Source organism: Heterocephalus glaber, unplaced genomic scaffold (assembly GCF_053883595.1).
Source record: "Heterocephalus glaber isolate CG9 unplaced genomic scaffold, H.glaber_assembly_v1.0 deba00001457, whole genome shotgun sequence".
NCBI lineage: Eukaryota > Metazoa > Chordata > Mammalia > Rodentia > Bathyergidae > Heterocephalus > Heterocephalus glaber.
In genome coordinates this window covers 15157871-15169343 of record NW_028258305.1, presented here as the reverse complement: position 1 = coordinate 15169343, position 11473 = coordinate 15157871, and the positions used below count along the sequence as shown (strand labels likewise).

The window sequence follows — 11473 nt, the reverse complement described above, 5'->3', positions numbered from 1 at the left end:
AACTGAAAAAAAAAAAAAAGAAAAGAAAAGAGGAAGAGAGAGACAGATGGTAGGTAAAGCTGAGGAAGTAACCAGAGTTAGATTGTGCAAGGCCTCGCAAGTTAGGTTAAAATTTATTGCAGATATATGAATACAGTGCTGGTAGCAGTAACCAAATATTTAGGGAGAACCAAAGGGGTGACATTTGGGTCTTAATGTGTTGAAGTCAAGGGGACAGTGTTATGATTTAGATCTAAAATGTCCTCCAAGTTGGGTGTGCTGCGGCACATTCGTAATCCCAGCACTTAGGAGGCTGAGGCAGGACTGCCATGAGTATGAGGCCAGCCTGTGCTATGTAGTGAGCTCAAGACCAGCCTGAACTGCCTAGCAAGACCCTGTCTCAAAAAAACAAAGACAATGGGGCCGGGCATTTAGCTCAGTGGTTCTAGTGCCTGCCTTGCAGGTGCAAGGTCCCAAGTTCCATCCCTGGTATGAAAAAAAACCAAAACCAAAACTAAGACAAAAACAAATAAATAAATTTTATAAATGTGCCCTGAAAGTCTTGTGCATAGTCTGGAAGGTGACAGGACCATGCAGACCTTGCACTCATCTGTGGGTTAGTCTGTTGATGAGTTCAGGGCTGAAGGTGCTGGTAGAAGGTGGGGCCTGGTCAGAAGGGGTTGTCACCTCACAGGGGTGTAAGCTGGAAGGGTGTTTTTTGGGTTTTTGTTGTTGTTTCTGGTTTTTTGAGACAAGTTCTCCCTATGTGGTTCAGGCTGGGCTTTTCTTGGTGATCCTCCTACCTCAGCTTCCCCAGTGCTGGGATTATAGGCATGAGCCTCCATGCCTGGCTTTTGCCGCAAATTTGTAGCAATCTTCTTGTCTTAGTCTCCCAAGGGCTAGGATTACAGGCATGTACCACCATGCCCGGGGAACTGCATTGATAACTTAGACCATGTTAACACAGCCATAATAATCCCCAAATCCCAGTGGTTTAAGACTTACTGTTACTTATACTACAGTATTCCATCTCAGGTCAAGAGGGTCAGCCCTGTGGCACAATGTCCTTTTCCAAAACCTAGGCTGATGGCTATTTGGAAAATAACCAACAAAAATGTACACATTTAAACTGAGTGTGGTGCTGTATCCCTGTATCCCAGGACTCTGGGATGCTGAGGCAGGAGGATCCCAAATTTGAGCCAAGTCTGGTCAACTTAGCAAGACCCTGTCTCAAAAGAAAAAAAAAAGTACAAAATGAAAATAAATGAATAAAAAATAATGGAGATGTAGCTCACTGGTAAAGACCCCCCAGTTCAATCCCCAGTCAAAATAAAAATAAAAAGGATACCTAAATTCCCCAAAAGCCATTGATTTAAACATTCAAACAGTACTTCAAAAGATTAAAACAGAACTATACAAATGTATCGGGACCATTTCTACATAATTTTGGAGAAAAATCATTTCATAATTAAAGTATGACTGTAGCTGTCTAAGGCCCAATGTCCCTTTGCCCATGAGCCAGCCATGGCATTCAGAAATAGAACTCTGTTTTTTGCCTCCAGTCACAGCTGAGGCCTCAATAGTCTTGTTACGCTGTAATACTCAAGGGCAAGACTGCATCAGTTAAAGACATCCTGGTTCTTTGAGAACCAAGTAGTAAGAGAAAGGTTTCACTTGGGGAGGGACAGATTCCTTATCAGCTTAACTCATCCCACCTATTATTGTAAGCATGCTCTCCTTACTGCCTTCATCAACATAAGATCCTCATGCACCCAAGATCTTCACCAGCATAATATCCGCATTGACCTAGGATAACTGCCACCCCCTAAATCACCTGATACTCCCTCCAATTATTGGGTGCACCCAATAAATGCTGGCTAGCTTGGAGAGTCTTTGTCTTTGTCCACTCTGAAGCACTAACCTCCTGGCCCCCCATACACTTTGAAATTACACAAGTCTCTGTTGTCTTTTTTTCTTTTCTTTTTTTTTTTTTGGTACCGGGGATCGAACTCGAGTCCTTAGCTTGAGAGGCAGGCAGTGGAACCACTGAGCTAAATCCCCAGCCCTGTATTTTTTTCTTTAGCACTTTTCTAAAAAGCCGTTTCTAGGCAGATCCATCGTCCTCCAATACAAATGCCTATCAACAGTACAATGGATACAAGGGCCAGGGATTTAGCTCAGTGGTTCTGCCACCTGCCTCACAAGTGCAAGGACCCGAGTTCGATCCCCGGTAACAAAAAATAAAAAACAAACAGTATAATGGATACATATTTGCACAAAGAAATAGTAATACAAAGCAATGAGGACAAAAATCCACACATATACATGTAACAATATGGATGAATCAGGCTGGGTGTAGTGGAACATGCCTGTAATCCCAGCACTTGGGAGGGTGAGGGGGGAGGATTGCTGGTCATTCTGATATAGGGGGAAAGAGATGTAACTCCCACACCTGCTAGATATCCAAAACTCGAGTTCATGTTCTCTAAAATCGAAGAATGAATTCTAGGAGCAACGGAGGTTAAGAGTAGGAAAAATTTATTGGGAGAAAGAGAGCCAAAGAGAGACACAAGGGGGACCGGAAAGTGGGTTGCCCTCCTACCCCACTTTTCAAAGATGTTTTATACAGCAAAGCCTTGTGGTGAGGCAGGTACAAAGTGGGACGAAACTATTAAGACCCAATGGAAATTTACAAGGCGGGCATGAGGTGGGACAAAACCATGACCAAGCAATAAAATTACAAGTACAGTCAGTCACCCAGGCAATATTGATTAAATGGGGGTCAAATGGGGGAGCAAGTCACATAGCAAGCTTACAAGGATTTTCAGTAAGGGTAGGATAGGGGTATTCCCTGGAGAGGCTGGGTTAAGACCTTGGCCCCCCACCCAGGTGACTGATACCTATTTAGAATATCAATCACTGCTGTTCATCCTACATGGGTGTGCTAATTTCTCTCCTTTTACAATGGTGGCCTTCAGTGAATGTATCTTCACTTTCCACCATGTTGGCTCCTTGTGGGCTGGCCCTGTCTAACTGCCTACAAGATATCCGATTAACTTACCTATCTGCAATGGTTCAAGGCCAGCCTGGGCTACATAAGAGACCCCCTCTCAAAAAACAAAACAAAATGAAACAATATGGATGAATCATGGAAACATGTTGCAACAAAAATAGCCAGACATGATGGAGGATGTTCTGTGTAGTAATCCCATTTGTACCTGTGTAACAGGTCAAAGTAATTTATGGTGTGAGAATATTTCTTAGTGTTATCCCTGGGCTCAAAGAATAGAAGGGGAAGAAAAGGGCAATTCCCTGGGATTGATATGTTCTATTGCTTCATCTGAGAGCTGATTAATGAGCATGTTTAGTATGTTAAAATTCATTGAGATGTACACTTATATATACCTTTTTATACGCATGCGTATTCTTTTACATACAGATATGTTCACAAAGTTAAAGCAAAAAGAAGCAGCTCTAGGCTTCCTTACAAAGTGTAGGCTCCTCATTCCCATTTAGACCAGAAAACAAGGTTAAATCCTTCCTCTCCCCATCTAAGACCACTTTACCTGGGACCTCTGGATAGTCTTCGGTGGAAATGAGCAGTTGATTTGGGTAAAACTGCCACCCTACCCATAGGTTATGGGCTGACTTCCTGGACTCAGCACTTAATTCCATTTTTCTTTTCTTTTTTTTTTTGGTACGGGGGATTGAATTTGGGTCCTTGCACTTGCGAGGCAGGCAGTGGAAACACTGAGCTAAATCCCTGGCCCTAATTCCATTTTTCGGTTGCTGAGGTTTTTCTGTTTTTGTTTTCCCTGTACTGGGGCCCAAGCCTAGGAACCCTTTGCCATGATTTACATCACCAGCCCTTTTTGTTTTTTATTATGAGACAGGGTCTCACTGAGTTACCCAGCCTGGCCTCAAATTTTCCATCCTAACTGGTTTAGCCTCCCAAATAGCTGGGATTACAGGGGTGGGACAATGTTTTTTGATGGTTTTGTTTTTAGATTAGTATTTTTTTTTTTTTTTGGTTTTGAGGATCAAACTCGGCACCTTGTGCTTTGGAGGCAGGCACCAGAGCCACTGAGCTAAATCCCCGGCCCTGATGGTTTTGTTGTGTGTTTTTTTGGTTTTGTTTTTAAAATGGGGTCTTATGGTAATACCCAGGATGGTCTCAAACTCCAGGTCTCAAGCAATCCTCTCACCTCAGCCTCCTAAGCACTGGAACTATAGAAGCTGATTTTTCTTTAATTAATATTTTATTTTGAGAAAGCTGTACAATCATATGTAGTTGTAAAAAATAATACAGAAGGTGGGCATGGTGGCTCATGCCTGTAATCTCTTCATGCAGGAGGCTAAGGCAGAAGGATAGCTGTGAGTTCGAGGCCAGCCTGGGCTACATAACTGAGTTCAAGGACAGCTGAATGACATAGTGAGACCATGTCTTAAAAAAAGTATTTAGTTACATGCTATTAGGAATGAAAAAGGTGAAGTCACAACAGATTCAGCAGAAATCCAGAGGATCATCAATACCTAGTTTGAGAACCTATACTCTAATAAAATGGAAAACACAGAAGAAATGGACAGATTTCTAGATACATATGAATTACCAAAATTGAATTAAGAAAATATAAAAATTCTAAACACCCCAATTACAATCAGTGAAATTGAAAATGTCATTAAAAATCTACCAGCAAAGAAAAGCCCAGGTTCTGATGGCCTCACTGCTGAATTCTACAAAACAGTTAGAGAAGAACTACTGTGAATACTCTTTAAACTCTTCAATGAAATTGAAAGGGAAGCAATACTTCCAAATTCATTCCTGGAAGCAAGTGTTACTTTGATTCCAAAACCAGGGAAAGACCCAACCAAAAAAGAGAACTACATGCCAATCTCCCTAATGAACATAGATGCAAAAATCCTCAATAAGATACTGGCAAACAGAATACAGAGGGTCATCAAGAAGATCATATACTCTGACCAAGTTGGATTTATCCCAGGGATGCAAGGATGGTTCAACATTCATAAATCAATAAATGTAATACACTGTATTAACAGAGTCAGGGACAAAAATCATATGATCATCTCAATAGATGCAGAAAAAGCATTCAATAAAATTCAACACTCATTCATGATAAAAAACCCTGCAGAAAATTGGAATAGATGGTCTTTATCTCAACTTGATAAAGGCTATTTATGAAAAACCAACAGCCAACGTCATACTAAATGCTCAAAAACTGAAAACCTTCACACTAAAAGCAGGAACAAGACAAGGATGTCCACTATCACCACTCCTCTTCAATATAGTTTTGGAAACATTAGCCACAGCAATTAGACAAGAGAAAGAAATAAAAACAATAAAGATAGGAAAGGAGGAAGTTAAACTGTCATTATTTGCTGACGATATGATACTCTACTTAGAAGACCCAAAAAACTCTGCCAAAAGAATTCTAGACTTAACTGACAGATTCAGTAGAGTAGCTGGATACAAGGGCAACACTCAAAAATCAATAGCCTTCTTGCACACAAATAACAGACTCACTGAGAGAGAAATAAGGGAAACAATCCCTTTCACAACAGCATCCAAAAAAATAAAATGTTTAGGAATCAATCTAACGAAGGAAGCAAAAGACCTCTACACTGAAAACTACAGAACTCTGAAAAAAGAGATCAAAGAGGATATAAGAAAATGGAAAGATATCCCCTGTTTCTGGGTAGGAAGAACTAATATAGTGAAAATGGCCGTACTTCCAAAACTGCTATACAGATTCAATGCAATCCCAATTGAAATGCCAGCAGTATATTTCACAGACCTAGAGAAAACAATCCGAAAGTTCATCTGGAACCAGAAGAGAACTAGAATACCAAAAGCAATTCTAGGGAATAGAGTCATGGCAGGAGGTATCACAATCCCCAACTTGAAACTATACTACAAAGCCACTGTGATAAAAATAGCATGGTACTGGCAAAAAAACAGACCTGAGGAATAGATTAGAAGATGCAGAAACAACTCCAGACACACTCAGCCTCCTCATCTTTGACAAAGGAGCCAATATCCTAACTGGAGGAAAGATAGCCTCTTTAATAAATGGTGTTGAAAAAACTGGATTTCAACTTGTCAAAGATTAAAACTAGACCCCTATCTTTCACCATGCACTAAACTGAAATCAAAGTGGATTAAAGATCTAAATATTAAAACAGAAACACTAAACTTGCTGGAAGACAAGTTAGGTAGAACTCTGGAAGAACTGGCATACGAAAGGACTTTATGAAAAAATCCTCACTAGCATGGGAACTAAATCCCTGGCCCTCTACTATCTAGAATACATAAAGAACACAAAAAAATCAGACCCCCTCAAATATAAAGATCCAATTCAAAAATGGGCATCTGAAATGAACAGACATTTCTCAGACAAAGAAGTAAAAGCAGCAAATAAACATATAAAAAAATGTTCAACATCACTGGTCATTTGAGAGATGCAGATGAAAACAACACAGAGATTCCACCTCACCCCAGAAAGAATGGCTGTTTTCATGAAATCAACCAAAAACAAGTGCTGGTGGGGTTGTGGGGAGAAAGGAACCCTTCTCCATTGTTGGTGGGAGTGCAAACTGGTGCAACCACTGTGGAAATCAGTATGGAGATACCTCAAACAACTAGGATTGGAAGTCCCATTTGACCCAGCTATTCCTCTACTGGGTATCTTCCGAAAAGAACTGAAAGAATCAGGGCAGGGGATTTAGCTCAGTGGTTCCGGTGTCTGCCTCGCAAGCCCAAGGTCCGGAGTTTGATCCCTGGTACAAAAAAAAAAAAAAAAAAGAATTAGAAGAATCATGCCACAGTGATATATGCACACCCATGTTTATAGTGGCACAGTTCGTAATAGCTAAAATTTGGAAACAGCCAATTTGTCCATCAACTTGAGACTGGATAAGAAAATGTGGGGTTTTTTTTTTTTATAAAAAGGAGTACTACTCAGCCATACAGAATGAGAAACTAGAGACATTTATAGCTAAGTGGATGCACATTGAGGCCATACTCTTAAGTGAAATAAATAGGACACACGTGTGTAAATACTGAATAGTTTCTCTGGTATGAAAAACTAAAAGTGTTAATAAGAATAAAAATGTATAATTGATATTGTGAAATAGGAAGAAAATGTTTAAAGGAATAGGGGAAGTGGGAAAGGAAGGGGAAATGAAAGAAGGGAAAAGAAGGACGGGGGATTTAGCTCAGTGGTTTCGCCGCCTGCTGCGCAAGCACAAGGACCCGAGTTCGAGCCCCCCCGCCCCGTATGAAAGAAAAAAAAAGAAGGGAAAAGAAAAAATATGAGAAGAGGAAACAAAGTCTTTGTAAATAGGGAGGGGTGGAGGGGGTGAAAGGAGCGCAGGGGAATGGGGAAAAAATAAGAACCAAGATACATCATGTAAAGGTACAAGATCCCAGTGATGAACGTAACTGTATTGTACGCCTAAAATGCACCAATAAACTAAATAGAAAAATAATTATTTAGTTTTGATGAGGTCAAATTTATCGATTTTTCCTGTTTTTTGTACTGAGAATTGAACCCAGAGTATACGAAGCTACATCCCCAGTCCTTTTTATTTTAAGATTTTGAGACAGGGTCTTATTAATTGCCCAGTCTGGCCTTTACCTTTTGATCCTCCTGCCTTAGTGTCTTAAGTAGGTGGGACTACAGACAGTTTTTCCTTTTATATATCAAAGTCTTGATTGGTGTCAAGTCTAAGAATTTTGTCAGTCATGTATTCCAAAGACATTTCTTCTAAACATTTCAGTTTTGTTTTACATTTAGGTCAGTAATCCATTATGAGTTAATTCTTATTTTGAGTTAATTTTTATATGAAGTATGACATTTAGGTTAAGGTTCATGGTTTTGTCTATGAATGTCCAAGTAATCAGATTCACTATGTATTTCATTTATTTATTTAATTCATTTTATTTTATTTTTATTTATTTATTTATTTTTGGTACTGGAGCTCAAACTCAGGACCTTGCACTTGCCAGGCAGGCACAGCGCCACTGAGCTACATCCCTGGCCCAGAAGAAAGGCTATTTAATTCATTTTAAAACAGGGTCTTGTTCTTTTGCTCAGGTTAGTCTCAAGTGACTCTACCTCAGCCTCCCCAGAGCTCGGACTATAGTCACATGCCACCATGGCTTCTAGTAAGTCCATTTTTGTTTGTTTTGTTTTGTTTTGTTTGGCAGTGCTGGAGATTGAATCCAGGACCTTATGCATGCTAGGCAAGTGTTCTACCACTGAGCTACATTTCCAGCCACGGTAATTCAGTTTTAAACAACATCAGTTGAAGACCAAGAATCACAGTATTCAACACCTCATCATTTCACTTCAGTTTTTACTCACATGTGCAGTGGAAAAACTCAGGCCAGTATGTTCTTACTGTCATCATTCATTAATACAATCCACTGTGAACCAATACTTTAATTTAAAGAAAACTCTCAAGAACAAAGCATTTTGTACAATTTTTTGTTTGTTGTTTGTTTTTGGTGCTGATTTAACCCAGGGCCTCTTGGATGCTGGGCATATACTCTACTACTGAGCCATCCCCCAGCCTTGTGGACAGTATTCAAGTCAATAACTACTAATATGATACATTTGCCTAATTCTGCTAGCACCCACAGTCCTACTAAACACAATCCTAATTTCCCTTGTTCATAACACTTCCAGTAAGTAGACATCTATAATTGTTTTTGGCTGCCACACCTCTGAACCTGCTTGCTGATTTAGGAATCTGGTTATCTGGGCTTGATGGAAGGCAGGCTCTTCCTTTCAACTGCAGAGCCTGAGGGGTGTGATTCACCCTTATTCACTCCCTGACATCCTCTTGCCCCAGGTTTGGCCACCACATACTTTTTTTTTTTTTTTCCCATACTTTGAATCTTGAGCAAGTGGTACCAAGATGAAGGGATGATGGATGGTATTAGATCTGTGATAGTTATGGTACCCACAGTCTGGCATTGTGGCTGTGTCAGAGTAGAGGTAACATATGCTAATTGCTTCCAGTTTTGGGCTATTACCAATAAGCTGCTATGAATATGGACATATGTGTCTTTATGGAACATATATTTCCTTTCCTCTTTGATAACACTTAGGAGAATGGCTGGGTCATCTGGTAGTTGTGTGTGCAAAATTTTTGTGGTTTTTTTGGATACTTCTCTGTATTTTGATTGACAAATGCATAAATGCACATAAGCATTACAAATAAAAGCCGGGACTGCCAGGAATATCCAAAAAAAAAGTCCATATTCATCACAGGTTGGACCAGATGTCTTTTTTCTATGACTAAGATTTTCCCCCTTTTTGAGTATTTAATTACTTTACTATTATTTAAAATGAGCGATTCTATGCTATAGTGTTAATTCAAGCTAAAAAAAAAATTACAGCATTAGGATAGTTCCAAAAACAGTGGAAATTCATTTCACCTGAAACTTGCTATTTAAATGACATATCAAAGACAAAAACCCCAAAATGCAAAATACAGTTCTCTGCTGGCCTTGAATTTGCAGTGATCCTCCTGCCTCAGCCTCCCAAGTGCTAGGATCACAGGTGTGCTCCACCTCACCTGGCCCAAAACAGAATTCTTATTAGATCATGGTGAGATCCTTTTCAAGCTCCAGAACAGTTTCTTTGAGGGCTGGATCTGCTGCCCAGTTGACTTTACTCCCCAAAATGAGGTTCTGGAACACATGTTGAATAACTGTAGCAATCTGTCTCTCCCTCTGTAGGCTTTGTTTCATGGTCTTTATCTTGTCCGAATTTTCCATACTGCCCAACTCCTCTTTCCGTTTCTTCTTCTCAGTTTCTATTTCTAAAAGCTTGCTTTCTGAAGCTTGTTTTAATTGAAATCTCTTCTTTCTAACATCAAGTAGTTTTTCTTCTAATTCCCAAGATTCCTGCTGTAATTTCATTACTGATTTATTTAGCTTTAATACTTCTTTCATGGTATCCATGAGCACACTGTTCCCAGTGTTAATTTTTTCCAGGTCGTTTTTAAGTGCAGCTGAAAGTTGCATCCTGCTCAATGCAAGACTTTTCATTTCCAAGGCAATTTTTACCTCTTCAATTTCATTTTGCAGGTCTTCAACTTTAGCTTCAATTTGTTTTTCTTGTATGATTTGTTCTGAAGGTTTTTCTTCATTTGCATCAATCATCGACTTATATTCTAAGAGTTGTTGTTTTGTTTGTGCTCTCAGCCTGAACAGCAGCGCCATGTGTTCCTCGCTGCGTGCTTTCTGGCTGCCGGTGACCTCTGGCGGCCCGCCTGCCCCTCCAGGGTCCGAGGAAGCCACGCCTAGCGGGTCCTCCGCCTGCTGCTCCATCGCCGGCTGGGCGGCGCCAAGAGAGAGAAATTTTTTTTTTTAGGGTACCGGGGATGGAACTCAGGACCTTGCGCTTTGCACTTGCGAGGCAGGCGTGGTGCCACTGAGCTAAATCCCTGGTCCGTGTGTGCAAAGTTTTAAGATGCTACAAGTTGTGCCAGGTGTGGTGGAACACATTTTTAATCCCAGCCCTCAGGAGGCTGAGGCAGGAGGATTGCCAGGAGTTTGAGGTCAGCCTGGGCTACATGGTGAGTTTGAGGCCCAGCTTGCACTACATAGGAAGGAAAAAAGAAACTAAAAAGGAAAAAAGAAACTACAAGTTGTTTTCCAAAGTGGTTACACTTTTTTACATTTTAACCAACAATGTATGAGAATTTTAGTTGGTCCACATACTAGCCTACATTTGGGCCAGTCAGTCTTCAAACTTTAGGTCGACTAGTGGGTGTGTATAAGTATCTCATTGTAAATCTAATTTGAATCTTCCCAATGACTAATAATAATGAGCATATTTTGAGTGCTTATTTAACATCTATATGTCTTTACCAGTGAAATGCCTGTTAAAAATCTTTGTCTTGAGCTGGAAAAATAGCTTGGTAGTAGAGCACTTGCTGAACATGTCTGAAGCCTGGTTCAAACCTAAGCGCCAAACAAAAATGAAATTCTTTGTCTTTTGGAGATGACTATTTCTTTTCTTATTACTGAGTGTTTATAGTTTCTTGTATTTCTGAGAAAAAAAATCCCGTGCCACGTATGTGATTTACAAATATATTTGCTCCCAGTCTGTGGCCTTCTTAGTTCCCTCATATTCTCTTTCATATTTCCTCCCTCTTTATCTCCCCACCCCCATACTAGAGGTTGAACTCACAGCTACAGTCCCCAGCCCTTTTAATATTTCTTTTTAAAATTTTGAAGCAATGCCTCACTAAGTGCTAAATTGCTCAGGTTGAGCTCAAACTTGCAAGCCTTTTTCCTCAGCCATCCAGAGTGCTGGGATTATGGGTGTGTGCCACTATGCCTGGTTCTCCCATTCTCTTAATAGATAGGGTCATTTTACAAAAACTACCAAAAGCCTCATCAGTTTCCTAATGGCTTCCCTTAATTACCATACACACACACACACACACACACACACAC

At 40.2% G+C, this 11473-nt stretch overlaps 1 pseudogene; it reads right to left on the bottom strand.

Moving 5' to 3' along the window:
* Positions 1 to 9491: 9491 nt before the first annotated feature.
* LOC101699323 (centromere protein H pseudogene) lies at positions 9492 to 10348 on the bottom strand (annotated as a pseudogene).
* Between the last annotated feature and the right edge of the window lie 1125 nt (positions 10349 to 11473).